The 18,083-nt window shown below is 41.6% G+C and overlaps 1 pseudogene; it reads right to left on the bottom strand.

Moving 5' to 3' along the window:
• Positions 1 to 1,805: 1,805 nt before the first annotated feature.
• LOC135228132 (zinc finger protein 571-like) lies at positions 1,806 to 17,781 on the bottom strand (annotated as a pseudogene).
• Between the last annotated feature and the right edge of the window lie 302 nt (positions 17,782 to 18,083).

Raw genomic sequence — 18,083 nt, 5'->3', positions numbered from 1 at the left:
ATGTCCGTATGCGGGTTTATACGTGTGTACGCACGTATGCGCATGTGTGCGTACTCCTACGACACCCATATACAGGTATGTATGTCTGCCTCTGTATATATGCATATGTATACATACGTATGTATACGTATACGCAGATACGTACTCACGCATGCAGATACGTATGTGCACATATACACGTGTGCACGTATATCTACATCTGTGTATGTACGTGCGGGTGCATGTATGTGTATATGTGTACGTACACGTAAGCATATATATGTGTATATACATATACATATGTATATAAGCATACCCGTATGTGTACGTGTGTATACATGTACATGTGTACGTGCATGCTTACCTATATATGTATGCATTATATACCTAAGTGTGTACGTGGGTACATATACGTGTATGTATGCACATACATATAGACACATAGATGCATACATAAGTTTACGGACGTATATATGCGTTTACGTACACACACGCATGTGTATATATACGCACACCCACACCTCTACATGTAATCAGTAAAAACTAAAGCAGTGTTGCCACCATGTTTTTAATGATCCTTTGACTCGTGTGCCCGCCTACCCCCTTCTGGCTACCTTACAAGGGAAATTCCAACTTTCAAAACTTGAGGCATGTCATTAACGGATGGGCTGAATGAATATTCATCCAACTTTCCCTTTTTGAAATAGAAGCAGTCTAAACGCAGGCCATCCTTGAGGAAATTGAATGAGATGACGAGAGAGTGCGTCGAAAAGAGGGCGTTGAAAATTCCAGCCACAGGTATTTTCCTTCCACAAGCTGTAAAAAGCATCGCACTGCACGCACCCAACGTTAGGAAGCTGCCTCAAGGGCTGCAATTTCTTACTTCTTTTAGTTGAGACGGGACATCTCCAAGTGTGTTCACAACCCAAAGGTCGTCATAAGAGAATGACAGCACCCTCAGTCCATCAAACACACGCCCCCTTGGAGGGGAGAGGAAACTCTCTTCGATGTCACGAAGACAGTCACGACAGAAACCGGAAGGGCACATACCAGCAGCGCTAGCCAAAGGTAGTAATAAATATTAGGGGAGAAAAGGGATTCATAATGAGGTCAGAGAAGCAATGGGTTGAACAAAGGTAATTTTTTTGTTGTTGTTCTCAGAATCTGTTACTAGGCAGAGGTATTATCACTGCCTTAGTTTTTAGTAGTCCATTATAATCTACAATCATTTCATTATTTAAATTTTCCTTAAATTTGGAGTTTGGCCACAATGTTAATCTCTGAATCATGAATGACAGAGCAGTTATGGCAAATTGTCCACTCTGAGCAAGACGTACCTCAGAGATGAAGATTGCGTGACTCCAGTGGCATTACAGTGATTACACTGATTATTCACTGATTTCTAGTGGCTCTCAGTCATCTACCTACCTAGTTTTTAAAATGGCTAATGATCATAGTTTTGCTGTATATAAATATATATTAGTATTTTTTAAAGTGGGAATCATGATCATTAAGTTGTGAAGACAATTTTGTAAGCTACAATGTTTATAATAGAAAACAGCAAAGTGCACTGCAATTAGAATAGGTAAGTATTGTTTGAGGGAACTTTTGTTTGTTATTTTATCAAAGGCTTTGGATGCGGTTCATAGTCACCCAATTTTAGAGTCTTGAGTTCTGAGAATACTATCCACCAAATCCTGGGAATCAGACATGGAAAAATCTCAATCATTTACTGCCTCAACACCTTCTCCAGTTCATTCTCACTCACCGAACACCAACCAGAGCCACCATCACTCCTCTGACCATCCAACTGCATTCAACGACGCTTTGTCAGGATTCCACTACTTAAAAGTTGCTTTTATTTTGCCAAGTGTTATTTGTATTTATTATGCATCTAACATGTTTCACTGTTTACTGTCATTTTAGTATCTGTTACCTGAAGTGTAGGAAAACTTAATTCATATTTCATATTGTTCAATATCACTGCATAAAGCCCAGAAAAGTATCGACTAATTCACTAATTGTTGGGGTTTGAAATATTTTACATTATTCAGAAATACTTCACAGAAGTCATGTAGGTGGTTTAAGTTGAATTTGAATTATATTTTGAGAAATTGGTTAGGGGTTTTTAATGGCGTGGGAACACATTTTCTCCATTTAAAACAATGGCGATATGTTGTTTTGTTCGCTGCTGCCGTGTCACTTCCAACTCATAGCGACCCTGTGTACAACAGAAGGAAACACTGCTCAGTCCTGCACCATCTTCACAACCTTTACTATGTTTGAACCCACCACTGCAGCCACTAGGTCAATCCATCTCACTGAGGGTCTTCCTCTTTTTCCATGACCCTCTACCTTACCAAGCATGATGTCTTCCTCCAGGGACTGGTCCCTCCTGGTAACGATGTCCAAAGTACGTGACATGAAGTCTTGCCATCTGCACTTCCAAGGTGCACTCTGGATGCACTTCCTCCAAGACAGGCTTGTTTGTTCTCTTGGCAGTCCATAGTATATTCAATATTCTTTGCTAACACCATCATTCAAAGGTATCAATTCTTCAGTCTTGCTTATTCATTGTCCAGCTTTCACATACATATGAGGTGACTGAAAATATCATGGCTTCTGTCAGATGCACCTTAGTCCTCAAAATGACATCTCTGCTTTTCAACACTTTCAAGACGTCTTTTGCAGCAGATTTGCCCAATGGAATATGTTGTTTGATTCCCTGACTGCTGCTTCCGTGGGAGTTGTCAATCCAAGTAAAATGGAGTATAGGATTGAAAATGCAGACATCTGAAAATCCCCTATTCAGCATATTTTCAGGAATGGCATAGGTTCAGATTATGAGGAGTACACGTGCCTGATAAATTTGGTGTTGATTGCTTATTGAAGACAGCAATAATTTCTACCCTTTTAAAAACCAACCCACTGCCGTCGAGTCTTTTAAGTGGTGCTATTTTGGTTCTCATTTTGATAATTTTTTTCCTTTAAATATTAATCAGAAAATACGAATTACATGACTGATTTCTGGTTTTGGAATTTGTTGTACAAAAATCACCTCTCCTTGATTTTATTAAAAACTCAACAATAAAGTAGTTTCTCCCAGAGAAGATCCTGTAAAGTATATTTTTTCTGGTGCCGCAAAATTTATCAACTCTGAATGAAGGCCTTTGTTAACTTTATTACAATCTAAAGGTTTTTATTACAAGATGAATTAACTAGCTTTTGAAAAAGGGAGATGGTAACAAGATGCTTACATCTTTCTACAGCATTCATACAATATTCCTACCATTTAACTTCTCTAATAGCAGGTAATGATGGCAGTAGTGATAATTAAAATGGATAGATACTGTCCAAATGGTGTTCTATGCATTACTTCATTTAATCATGACAATAGCGTAGTGGAATTTTACAGATAAAGAAAAGGAAACACAAAGAGGACAAGTAATTAATCCAGTTTTGCAGTTATAAAGGTGACAGGGAGATAATGCTCAATAAAGGCCATGCCTCACCATTACATTCCAGGCTCATGAAGATTTTTCAAGAACGTTCAAGGGTTCCAGAAGTCATTTCTACATTCATTAATATGTCCCCCCCCAAAAAAAACCACGATGCTGTCGAGTGGATGCTGACTCATACTGATCCTATAGGACAGAGTACAACCTCCCCAAAGGGCTTCCAAGGCTGTAACCTTTATGGAAGCAGACTGCCACATTTTTCTCCTGTGGAGCAGCCAATGGGTCAAAACGTCAACCTTTTGGTTGGCAGCTGGGCACTCAGAGTGCTTAACCACTGCACCACCAGGGCTCCCAGAAGTTACTATAGGCTTTCCAAAAAGAGGCAGATTCCGAGGTGAAGCAAAAGAATGTCCTACATTCATTACTATCACAATATGGGTTCTCTTAATACACCAGAGCAACTGAAGACAGGTGAAGCCTTAGAATAAATCCCATTCAGTGGCTTTCTTAATTATGAAGCCTCAGATGTTTGGTAAGTTGTGAATGACGTATAAAGTCTTTGCCACATTCAACACATGCATAGGGTTTCTCTCCAGTATGGATCCTTTGATGTAGAGTAAGTTCCGATCCCCGACTGAAGGCCTTCCCACATTCCTTACATTCATAGGGCTTCTCCCCGGTATGAGTCTTCTGATGTTCAGTAAGGTGTGAAGCACGAATAAAGGCCTTCCCACACTGCTTACACTCATAGGATTTTTCACCTCTGTGAAGTCTTTGGTGTTCACTAAGTTGGGAGCCATAAGTAAAGGCCTTGTCACATTCTTTACATTGGTAAGGTTTTTCACCTGTATGAATTCTCTGATGATAAAAGTTGTGTGACACGAATAAAGGCCTTCCCACAGACCTGACATTCGTAATGTTTCTCACCATGAATCTTCTGATGTTGAGTAAGATATGCACCAAGAATAAAGGCCTTTCCACATTCCTTACATTCAAAGGGTTTCTCACCCGTATGAATTCTCTGGTGTTCACTAAGTTGTTTGCAACTATTAAAGGCCTTTCCACATCCTTTACATTTGTATGGTTTTTCATTACTATGGATCCTCTGGTGTTGAGTGAGATTAGAATTACAGATGAAGGCTTTTCCACATTCTTTACATTTATAGGGTTTCTCACCTGTATGAACTCTCAGATGGTAAGTTGTAAGCCACGAATAAAGGCCTTGCCACACTCCTTACATTCATAGGGTTTCTCACCTGTATGAATCCTCTGATGCTCATTAAGTTGGGACGCGCATAAAAAAGCCTTCCCACATTCTTTACATCTATAAGGCTTTTCACCAGTATAAACTCTCTGATGATAAGTTAAGTGTGAACCAAGAATAAAGGCCTTTCCGCATTCCTTACACTTGAAGGGTTTTTCGCCACTATGAATTCTCTGAAGGTAAGTAAGTTGAGAGGTAAGAATAAAGGCCTTTCCACAGTCTTTACATTCATAGGGTTTTTCACCACTATGAATTCTCTGATGAAGCGTATACTGTGAACTATAACTAAAGGCTTTTCGACATTTCTTACATTCATAGGGTTTCTCTCCCGTATGAACTCTCTGGTGTTCCATGAGCTGTGAGCCACGAATAAAGGCTTTCCCACATGCTTTACACTGATACGGTTTTTCATTAGTATGAATTTTCTGAGGCTGAATCAGATCAGAACTACGACCGAAGGCCTTTCCACATTCCATACTCTCATATGGTTTCTCGCCAGTCTGAAACCTCTGATGTTGACCACAGCTGGGCTGTTTGCTGAAGGTCTTCCTACACGTCTTCATTTCAGCATGTTTTCCATTATGAGTTTTGTCATGCTGCATAAGGCATGACGGGTAGCCGAAGGCTTGTCTACACTGCTTACATTTGTACATTTTTTCCTCTGTAGAGGATGTGGAATGACTTCGAATGGTCTTTTCTTCACAGGTTTTCACATGCATGAAAAGTGCCCCCTGGTTTCTCTGTTGTCTCTCAAATTGGCCTTTGTACTCCATAATGCCTCCAGGACGATGACACTCAAGGTCAAGACCCAGAGGTTTTCCCACTGTCTCCCACTGGCATGATTCCATTTTATGAGTACTCTTTTCTGGAGATGACTTCTTGGTCTCACAGCTGGATTCAAAGTCTGTAAGATAACAAGAAAATAAATTCCTGTTGTTTCTGTTTTCCAGAAGAAATAGAACTTTTAAGGTAAAACTGGTAGGTGAAATGAAAATAATTTTCGTATGAATAGGATGGCTTAAACAGCTCCTAATTATTTTGTACAAATAGAAAAAAAAAGTCACAAGGAAAGAACAAACAGTGAGAAGAGCTTATAGGGAAGAAAATAATTACAAAATAAATCAGTGTTTTTCAAACTTTGGATGAGAACAAGGAAGCTTGTAAAGCAACAGTTAACACCCAAGAAACAAACAGATGTCTGGCTGGGCATCCAGTCTATCAGCAAATCCTATTAGCTGTACAGTCAAAATTTATCAAAAATCAAACCACCTTGACTACTACCATCCAAGGCCAAGCCACCATGTCTCACTGCAACAGCCTCCTACCTGGCCCAGCTTCGTCTTTGTCCGACAAGCTAGTCACACAGCACCAGAGAAATGCTTTCAAAACCTAATTCGTATCATATTATTCCCCTGCTAAAAATTCGAGAGTTTACCTCATTAGAATAAAATAAAAAATCCTTACTATGGTCCATAAGAACCTACAGAAGCCTGCCTTCAGCCACTCCTCTGACATCACCTGCAACCACTGTCTTACTTCTTCATTTTGCTCCAGTCACAATGGCCTCTGCTGTTCGAACATGCCAAGGATATGCCCCTGTACTTATGGTTCCCTCTTTTTTGGAATGCTCTCCCCCCGGATACCTCCATGGCTTGTTTCCTCACTTCATTTTAGTTTTCTGCTCAAATGTCACATTATCAAAACATGCAATATATTGTATTTGGAGCCCTGGTGGTGGAGTGGTTAACAGCTCAGCTGCTAACCAAAAAGTCAGCAGTGTGAATCCACCAGGCACTCCCTGGAAACTCTACAGGGCAGTTCTACTCTGTCCTATAGGGTTGCTATCAGTAAGAATCAATTCAATAGCAACGGGTTTGGTTTTTTTGGTATATATGGGATCAAACCGAAAACAGCATTTCCATAGATAGGAAACTTAGGAGCCAGTGAGTTTATGTTAATGGGGAATGAAGAGCTTGGAAAAGGAGGTTGAGAACGGCTGCACGACTTGAAGAATGTAATCTGTTATTGAACTGTACATGTAGAAACTGCTGAATTGGTGTATGTTCTGCTGTGTATGTTCTCAACAATAAAAATAAGATATGAAAAACTAATAATTAAAAACAAGTCTAAGACATTTTAAAATTCTACTGATACCTTTGAGAGCTCCTCAAACAGGCTTTCAACACTGGTAAAATTCACTATCCCACTCTAGTTTTTATCACTGGTGTATTTCTTTCTCATTCTAAGTCTCTATAATCAGGTTTTTATCTCACTTACTTCCAAGCCTACTTTGCCAGGGTCACCAATACCCTTTGTCCTAGCACATCCAATAGCCAATTCTTAGCCTTCATCTTTCTTGACCTCTTAGCGGGATCTTTCAGTTGACCACTCCCGCTTTAACTCTATCGCTTGGCTCCCAATACACTGCATTCCCAGTTACTTCCCAGATGGCAGCTTACTCCTTAATTTCCTTTCCTGCAACAGTTTCTCAACTAAATGTTAGAATAGCCCACATTTACTCCTTGTATTTTACTTCTCCATCTAAACCAACTCATTCCATGACCTCATCCAGTCTCATGATACAGAGATTCACCCCATGTCTATCTCTTCAGTCCTGATACCAACCCCACCCCTGTCGGGCTTCCAAACGCTTATATAACGTCTCCACGTGGATATCTGATGCCCATCTCAGATGCGTAACTCTTGATTTATTCTGCAAGCTTCCAAACTCTCACACCTCTATTTCCAGTCTATCAGATGTTATTGCTACTTTTTGACAAGTCACCTCCGATTCATGGCAACCTTATATACACTAAAAAGAAACGTTGCCTGGTCCTGCACCATCTTCACAGTCAGTGGTGTATCTGGGTCCATTGTTGTGACTATGATGTCGATGTATCTCATTTAGGGTTTCCCTCACTTTCACTGGCCCTCTGCTTTACCAAGCATGATATCCTTTTCTAGAGATTGGTCTTTCCTGATGATATATCCAAACTAAGCAAGTGGAAGTCTCACTAACCTTGCTTCTAAGGAACATTCTGGCTGTATTTCTTCTAACACTGATTTGTTTCTCCTTTTGGCAGTCCACAGTATATTCAACATTCTTCGCCAATGCCACAGTTTGAATGCATCAATTCTCCTTCTGTCTTCCTTTTCACCATCCAACTTTTGCATGCGTATGAGGCATTCTCTTATGAAGCACGGGGTTTTCATTGGTTAATTTTTGGAAGTAGACTGCCAAGTCTTTCTTCCTAGTCTTAGTCTGGAAGTTCCACTGAAACATGTCCACCATAGGTGACTCTGCTGGTATCTGAAATACCAATGGCATAGCCTCCACAGTACGACAAACTCACAGATAGGTAGTGGCAATTTATCAGCTTGTCATTGTTAGTTGCCATCAAGTCAGCTCAAACTCATGGCGACCTTACATATAAGAGGATGAAACACACTGTCCTGCACCATCTTTGTGATCGCTGGTATGTTTGAGTCCTAGTGGACTATCCACAAATTCCATTAATTCTACTTTCAAAATAGAACCAGAAACTAATCACTTCTCATTATCTCCCCAAAGAACTAGTCCTCTGACTAGTCTTCCTGGTGCCGTTCTGTAACATGGTGGCATCAGAAGCCACCAAACTTGAGGAGGCGGGGTGAGAATCAAGATCAGCATTAAACTCATTTCTACGAGGTGGAGGTCAGACACAACTCCTCTCTCCAATCGTCTTACCAATTCTGACACCAGCTGGCCCTCCCAAGGCACTCTCTACTTCTCTGCTGGGTTCGCTGATTTGTTACAATGGCTGCACAGAACTCATAGACCATACTCATGATTATGGGGTTTATTTGGGGAGTAACAGGTTACAATTCAGGATCAGAATCAACTTAGAAGTAACAGAAACATGGCAGGAGACAGGATACAGTTTGTCAGTCAGGACAGCTTCCAACCAAGACACCAATCAGCTCCTTCTCAGCCATGCCCACAGGCAGGCTGTGCTTGGGCTTCTGCCACTGGGCCCCACTTGGGCAAGTATTACGACTCTTTCCGCTCCGACATCAAGTGCCCAGAGGCACCCCACTCTGCCAGCAAGCCTCCTGCCTGAAGGTGTTCAGCTCTCTCACGCATGGGTCGGCAAGTCCACTGCGGCTGTCTCACACTGGTCTCCTGGTTCCTGCTGCGAGTGCCATTTTGTGCCGTCTACCGCTGTCTCTATCTCCTGGGTCTAGAAGGTTCTCAGTGCAGGGACCCTGGGTCCAAAGGACACGCTCTGCTCCTTGGCTCTTCTTCTTGATGGTAGTTAGGTCCCCCCTAACCTCTGTAGGATTGGTCGTTTTAAGCCTAAGAGAATGGCAAAACTGACCAAACCCCTAGGTAGGCAACAGTCACCTAGTCTGCACAGTAATCGACCAATACCTGCAAAGGTTTTACACACCTTATTTCCATAGCAAACTGTCCAATATCTTTGCAAATCATCTTGGCAGAACTAAAAACCCAGGGCCAGAAAGGCCATATATAAAGAGAAATCTGTTGCCCTAGACATTCCTGTCCCCATTCTCCACATAGCACCCGGAGTGATCTTTAACCAAAGACCCTTACTCACGTGCACAAACCCCGCCCAGGGCTTCCTCTCATACTGAGAATAAAACCTCACTCTTTGCAATAGCGTACAAGGACTTAAATCATCTGATCTCTGCGTGCTTCTCTAACATCATTTTTACAATTCTCCCTTAGAGAAATCGTGCGCTATACAGACATCACACTCTCGCCACACTGACCTTCTTTCTGATTCTCTAGTAAACAAAGTTCAGCCTTCCCTCAGGGTCTTTGCACTTTTCTTCCCTCTTCCTTAACACACATTCTATTGATTTTTACATGGCTACTTCATCCAAAGCCCACAGCCTTCAGTACGGATTACAGCTCAATATAAAGAAAACAAAAATCCTCACAACTGGACAAATAGCATCAACATGATAAACAGGGAGAAGACTGAAGTTGTCAAGGATTTCATTTCACTTGGATCCACAATCCACAGCTATGGAAGGAGCAGTCAAGAAATCAAAGGATTCATTGCATTGGGCAAATCTGATGCAAAAGAACTCTTTAGAGTGTTAGAAAGCAAAGAGGTCACTTTGAGAACTAAGTGTGCCTGATCCAAGCCCTGGTATTTTCAATTGCTTCATATGCATGTGAAAGCTAAAAAAGAAACCATTGCTCTCGAGGCCATTCTGACTCATAGCGACCCTGTAGGACAGAGTAGAACTGCCCAATAGAGTTTCCAAGGAGCACCTGGTGGATCTGAACTACCGACCTTTGGGTTAGCAGCTGTAGCTCTTAACCACTACGCCACCAGAGTTTCCCATGTGAAAGCCAGACAACGAATAAGAAAAACTCAAAAACTGATGCCTTCGAATTATGGTGTTTGCAAGGAATGTCGAATATACCATGGACTGTAAGAAGAATGAGCAAATCTGTCTTGGAAGAAGTACAGCCAGAATGCTCCTCAGAAACGAGGATGGTGAGACTTCATCTCACATACTTTGGACATGTTATCAGCAGGAACCAATCCCTGGAGAAGGAACTCATGCTTGGTAAAGTAGATGGCCAGTGAAAAAGAGGAAGACCCTCAATGAGATGGTTTGACACAGTGGCCGTAACAATGGGCTCAAACAGAGTAACAACTGTGAGGATGGCACAGGACCAGGCACTGTTTCATTCTGTTGTACGCAGGGTTGCTATGAGTGGGAGCCGACTCAACGGCTCCTAACAACACACAACAACTTCATTCAGGTCTCAGCTCAAATGTTCCTCCCTAAAAACAATCCCTGACTGTCCTAGATAAGAAAACTGTAAGGTTTCAACAAACATTTGCTGGCTGGAGATACATATCCAAGTTTAAATGCAAAAGAGCAATTGGGGAAAAAAATTCAATTCAAAGAAAAGACTGTCTTTGGGGACCAAAGGTTAGTTCCATCATTAAAATAAAAGAGGAATGTAAAAGACAGGAGGAGTGGCTGACGGGAGTTGAGAGGGAGTGTCCTTTGGGATACAGTCTTCCTGCTCTCCTTAGATCTCAGGCCTTGTTTCTTTGTGTGAGGGGAGAGTCACACAAACATCTGAAAAGTGCTACCACCTCACAGACAATCTCTGTTATTACTGGTAGAAGCTCCCCAGTGTGACCAGCCCTTATTCACCTGAGCTTCACCTTCTTGTCATGGCTATCACCACCATCCAGGGATCCTTTCCTTGCTCCAATAAGGAGTATGCATCTGGCTTAGGGGCTGAACATCCAGCTTAAAAAAAAGGAAATGGAACATAGCCATGTTATGGGAGTACCAGATTTAAATCCAGTACACTGGTCAACAGGGAAGAGAGACATTGATAACAAATGATAGAGGAAGGTGTTCAAGTCTGAAGGACGGGGCATACAAAGGTACACAGCAGAGCCGTCCATTTCTACCTATACAACACACACACCTTTCCTGAGGGAACAGAAGTCAGAAATTCACAATGAACGAGGCAGAGAGAATGGGGGACACTCTGAATATTGTGTAAGATGACCTTACCCAGTGACAACAAGTTGCTATAGTTCTCCTGCATCACATCCCTGTACAATTCCCTCTGAGCAGGGCTGAGGTATTCCCACTCCTCCTCAGAGAACTCTATGGCCACATCCCTGAAAGTCACCAACCACTGAAACAACAAATCCATTGATTATTGTCAAAATGTGGTAATGATTTTGAGGTAAAAGGAGAAAAGAAGGAGGGCACTGAAGGAGGGCATGACATAATTCTATTATCTGGAAAGGTCCAGTAATAAAAAGGTCAGATGAGTGCAGTTTTCCATTTAAATGAAATACTGCTAAAACCATGCAGCGCATTAAAGTTTCAAATTCTCAGTAGATATGACTTCTTCCCTTCTCCCTCTAATGAAAAAGAAAACGGATGGAAATTTCACATAATTTTTACTGCACCTCTAGGCTACAAAATAGAATTTGGATATAACGAGATTACTCTGAATGCTCAGATTCATCATTAAATCACAGTATTACATCACTGAATGTTTTTCCTGGCCATTACAAAGTCTGTAATGCACATACGATATTCCCATTTGATGGATGTGATGATCTGCTTGTAAGGATGGCGTAGGGCTGGGCAGTGTTTCCTTCTGTAGTACACAGGGTCACTATGAGTCGGAACAAACTCAACAGCACCTAACCACAACAATAATCTGCTTATTGACAAATTTTTTAATGTCTTTGAGCTCCGAGAGTCTGAAATTCTCAAAAAAGTATGCATCTGGCAGTATGCATCCCACTTTCCATGTGCACAGAGTACGGTAAGCTGATGGGACAGCTTCCTGTGAAGGTGTGCACACACGTCACACAGGACTGGCACATCCTGGCCAACTCCGAGGCGAACCTGACCGCTGGCCATCCTCCCTCATTAGTCCTGCACAAGAGGGGCGTGAAGTCAGAGTAACGGTCCTCCATGGTGTCCAGGTTCGAGCCCCCAGAACCTGTGGCTGTGTTACCTTACATGGCAAAAACAGACCGCAGATGTGATTAAGGGTCTTGAGATGGGGAGGTGGTCCTGGATTATCCAGGTGAGCCCTGAATGTAATCACAGAGGTCATCATAAGTGACAGAGGTAGGCAGGAGACTCAAAGAAGTTGAGGTGATGACGGAATGTCACTGCTGACTTTGAAAATGGACAGGGGGCCACAAGCCAAGTAATGTGGGCAGCTTCTAGGGGCTGGAAAAGGCAAGAAAATAGATTCTCCTCTAGGGCTTCCAGGAGGAATGCGGCCCCACCAACACCTTGATTTTCGCCCTTCAAGATCAATTTCAGACTTCTGACCTCCAGAAGTGTGACATAATACATTTGTGTTGTTTTAAGCCACTAAATTCACGGTCTTTGTTACAGCAGCAACAGGAAGCTAATCCAAGGGGCAAGATCCCTTCCTTCTCAGCATTCAGCACAGGCAATCCTGGGGCTGTGAACATCCGCCTCGTGTCAGACTTAAGTACAATACGTGGTTAGGAGCTAAGCCCCATAAAGTCTATTATATTAAAATTCAAGATGCATACGATGGTTCACAATAACAAACAGGTGCTACTTTCCGACACGCATCAAAACATTATTATTATTATTACTGTATTACGTTACAGATATTTTAGTATATCTAGAAGTGTTTCTTTACTGTTTTCTATGTGTGGCAAGGTACACTATTGTCATGGATTATGTCCCCCAAAAGAAGTATGTATCAACTGGGTTAGGCCATGATTCCCTGTATTCTGTAGTTGTCCTCCATTTTGTGATTGTAATTTTATGCTAAAATTTTATGTTAAAGAGGATTTTTGTTGTTGTTAGGTGCTGTCCAGTCGGTTCCGACTCATAGCGACCCTATGCACAACAGAACGAAACACTGCCTGGTCCTGCGCCATCCTTACAATCGTTGTTATGCTTGAGCTCATTGTTGCGGCCACTGTGTCAATCCACCTTGTTGAGGGTCTTCTTCTTTTCCGCTGACCCTGTATTCTGCCAAGCATGATGTCCTTCTCCACGGACTGATCCCTCCTGACAACATGTCCAAAGTATGTAAGACGCAGTCTCGCCATCCTTGCCTCTAAGGAGCATTCTGGCTGTACTTCTTCCAAGACAGATTTGTTCATTCTTTTGCCAGTCCATGGTATAGTCTATATTCTTCGCCAACACCACAATTCAAAGGCACCAATTCTTCTTTGGTCTTCCTTATTCATTGTCCAGCTTTCACATGCATATGATGTGATTAAAAATACCGTGGCTTGGGTCAGGCGCACCTTAATCTTCAGGGTGACATCCTTGCTCTTCAACACTGAAGAGACCCTTTGCAGCAGATTTACCCAATGCAGTGCGTCTTTTGATTTCTTGACTGCTGCTTCCATGGCTGTTGATTGTGGATCCAAGTCAAATGAAATCCTTGACAGCTTCAATCTTTCTCTGTTTATCATGATGTTGCTCACTGGTCCAGTTGTGAGGATTTTTGTTTTCTTTATGTTGAGGTGTACTCCGTACTGAAGGCTGTGGTCTTTGATCTTCATTAGTAAGTGCTTCAACTCCTCTTCACTTTCAGCAAGCAAGGTTGTGTCATCTGCATAACACAGGTTGTTAATGAGTCTTCCTCTAATCCTGATGCCCCATTCTTCTTCATATAGTCCAGCTTCTCGGATTATTAGTTCAGCATACAGATTAATAAAGAGGATTAGGGTACTGTAATGGATTAACAATGTTTCGCTGCTATTCATAAGGTTCTCGATGGCTAATGCTTTTCAGAAGCAGACTGCTGGGTCCTTCTTCCTAGTCTGTCTTAGTCTGGAAGCTCAGCTGAAACCTGTCCTCCATGGGTAACAATGCTGGTATCTGAATACCGGTGACAGAGCTTCCAGCATCACAGCAACACGCAAGCCCCACAGTATGACAAACAGACAGACATGTGGAGGTGCTGCAACAATGAGCTCAAGCATAACAACGACTGTAAGGATGGCTCAGGACCGGGCAGTGTTTCGTTCTGTTGTGCACAGGGTCGCTATGAGTCGTAACCGACTGGACGGCACCTGACAACAACAACGGATTAAACTGCGTCCCCCCAAAATATGTGTCAGCTTGGTTAGGCCATGTGTGGTTGTCCTCCATTTTGTGATTTTCCTACATGTTATAAATTATAATCTCTACATGTAGTTAAAAGGATTAGGGTGGGATTGTAACACCATCCTTACTCAGGTCATTTCCCTGATCCAACGTAAAGGCAGTTTCCCTGCGGTATGGCCTGCACCACCTTTTATGGGAAGCTAGCATAGAGGGGGTACCTCGTATCACAAAGAAATCAGTGCTGGGAGCAGAGCGTGTCCTTTGGACCCAAGGTCCTTGCACGGAGAAGCTCCTAGTCTGGGGGAAGACTGATGAGAAGGCCGGCAGAGAGAAAGCCTTGCCCTGAAGCTGATGCCCTGAATTTGGACTTCAAGCCTAATACACTGTGAGAGAATAAATTTCTCTTTGTTAAAGCCATCCACTTGTAATATTTCTGTTATAGCAGCACTAGATGACTAAGACAGCTATATACTATATACTAGAAAACACATTTGACTAATTGATATTAGATACAAACCATTCCTAAACTTTACGGCTTATGTACAAATTTGACTTAAAGACAGGTTTAGGAACAGAACTCGTTCATAATCCGGGGAATGTCTCTACTACTTTTCCATGTGATCTTAACAGCCTCATAGAAAATCTTGCCACACTGAGACTGGAAATAGCCGCCGGAAACGCTGTCACTTCCCAGTGGAAAACCCAGGTTTGTAGAGAATAAAGTTTGCCATGTGTCTCATTTAACCACTCATCTCTACCTCAGCAAACCACAGTGCTAACAATCTACACTGGTGTCCAGGAGAAGTGTCTCTGCTCCCTCAGGGGTTCCTGGGAGAATACTGTACATGGAGGAAATATACACTGATTGGCTGAATGAACATCTCAACACTAGGGAGGGAAGAGGTATTTAAAAAAGAAGGGGGTTCTTTCCTACTGTCACTCAAAGTTCTCTTATGAGGGAAAGTTCTCCTAGGAGGCTGAGCAAGGCAGAAAATTCTGGAATAAATTTATCTGGTGTTCACGTCACACAAAATGACTGTACTTCAAGAAGGAGAGAAGAAACAGCAACTCACTTGGGGCATGGTTTTTAGAACTGTCAGAACTGATCAATTTTCCAGGTTCCTCTCCTGGAGACGTGCAGAGTCCAGGGAAGCCAGAGCTGGGGAAGGAAAAAGAACCTATGATATGAGGCTTATCTTAAAGCCCACAAAATGAACAACTCAGAACTACCTTTACTTACCCTCTTTGAGTTTTTTCTTTCATTTTTTAAATTATTTTATTGTGTTTTCAGTGAAAGTTTACATAATTAGGTTTCCACTTAACGATTCCTATATAAATTGTTCAGTGACTTTAGTTACATTTTTCAGAATGAGTCAACATTCTCTTTCACTGCTTTCTGTTTCGTTTCCAGTACTCTAGTTTCCCTGTTCCCTTATCTTCTCATCTTTGCTTTAGAGTAATTGTTGACCTTTTGATCTCCTATGCATTTTTTTTAATTTTAAATTTAGCACCATACTCATGGATAATATCCTTTATATTGTGTGCCACTCTGTTCTTTTGCTAAAATGTGGCCTCAGGGGATAGTTTTAGTTGAAGGTTTCAAGAGTATCTCAAGGAAATAGTCTCAGGGAGTCCTCTGGTCTCAACTGGTCCATCAAGTCTGGACCTTTTTTGTGTGTGATTTAGGTGAAAATTTACAGAGTAAATTAGTTTCTCATTACACAATTAATACACAAATCATTTTGTGACATTGGCTGCCAACCCCGCGATGTGTCAACATTCTCCCATTCTCCACCGCAGGTTCCCTGTTTCCATTCGTCCAGTTTTCCTGTCCCTTCCTGCCTTCTCATCTTTACTTTTTGCCTCTTTTGAGAGAGTTTTGACAAATCTCAGTCCTTCCCCAATTCCACCAGAAGCTAGCAACAGCAGAGAAGATTCAGGCCAGACCTTTCCTCAGTCCCCACAACACTGAACAAGGCCCCAGAGGGGACTACTTACTGATCTCTGCAGTGGGATAGGGGTATACCCAGGGCGCCCTCAGGGGCAGATTCCCCCAGGCCACACACACTAAGTACGGGTGTTTGATGTTTGACACTGCTTTGGCTATTAAACAGGATCCTCACCTACACACGCAAGGGGCCTAAGGACTGGTGATGCCACTCAGGTCACCCAGCCACCTGTGACAGGGGTTCAAGGATAACTGGTACCTCCCAATAAAAGAAGACAACATTAAAAAACAACAAAGAGGGACTTAGAAATGTAGTCATAGATCTTTCATATGGAGAGGAAGACAAGGTGATATAAAGGAATAAAATTTAGGTTCAAACTTAGAAAAATAAGGGTACATATTAAGGTAACCACAAAAGAGACTAACAATCCTACTCATCAAAATAAAATACAAGAAAAAATAGAGACTCAGCAGAAATAAAATCAGCAACAACAAATAAGAGGAAAAGAATATATAAAGATAAGCTACTCAGCACAAAAAATTAAGTGGGAAAAAGAAACTGTCAACAACACACACAAAAAGACATCAAAATGAGGGCACTAAACTCATACCTATCCATAATTACGGTGAATGGAAATGGACTAAATGCACAAATAAAGAGACAGAAAGTGGCAGAACGGATTAAAAAAACATGATCCGTCTATATGCTGCCTACAAGAGACACACCTTAGACTTAGAGACACAAACTAGAACTCAGAGGATGGAAAAAATATATCAAGCAAACAGCAACCAAAACAGAGCAGGAATGGCAATATTCTGACAAAATGAACTTTAAAATCAAATCCACCACAAAGGACAAGGACACTATACAATGATTAAAGGGACAATATACCAGGAGGATATAACCATATTAAATATTTATGCACCCAATGACAGGACTGGAAGATATATGAAGCAAACTCTAACAGCACGGAAAAGTGAGATAGACTACTCCACAATTATAGTAGGAGACTTCGACACACCACATTCGGTGAAGGACAGAACATCCAGGAAGAAGCTCAATAAAGACACGGAAGATTTAAATGCCACAATCAACCAACATGACCTCATAGACCTACAGCAAACAAGTATACTTTCTTTTCTAGTGCACATGGAACATTCTCTAGAATAGACCACATATTAGGTCATAAAGCAAGCCTTAGCAGAATCCAAAACACTGAAATATTACAAAGCATCTTCTCTGACCATAAGGCCATAAAAGTGGAAATCAGTAACAGGAAAAGCAGGGAAAAGAAATCAAATCCTTGGAAACTGAACAATACCCCTGCTCAAAAACGACTGGGTCATAGAAGACATTAAGGATGGAATAAAGAAATGCATAGAATCCAATGAGAATGAAAACACTTCCTATCAGAACCTTTGGGACACAGCGAAAGCAGTGCTCAGAGGTCAATTTATATCAGTAAATGCACACATCCAAAAAAAAGAAAGGGCCAAAATCAAAGAATTATCCCTACAACTTGAAGAAACAGAGCAACAAAAGAAACCGTCAGGCACCAGGAGAAAGCAATAATAAAAACTAGAGCAGAATTAAATGAAATACAGAACAGAAAAACAGTTTAAAGAGTTAACAAGACCAAAAGCTGGTTCTTTGAAAAAATCAACAAAATTGATAAACCATTGGCCAAACTGACAAAAGAAAAAGAGGAGAGGAAGCAAATAACCCGAATAAGAAATGAGATGTGCAATATTACAACAGACCCAACTGAAATTAAAAGAATCGTATCAGATTACTATGAAAAACCGTACT

Source organism: Loxodonta africana, chromosome 18, assembly GCF_030014295.1.
Source record: "Loxodonta africana isolate mLoxAfr1 chromosome 18, mLoxAfr1.hap2, whole genome shotgun sequence".
Taxonomy (NCBI): domain Eukaryota; kingdom Metazoa; phylum Chordata; class Mammalia; order Proboscidea; family Elephantidae; genus Loxodonta; species Loxodonta africana.
This window is presented reverse-complemented; position numbering and strand designations above follow the sequence as displayed.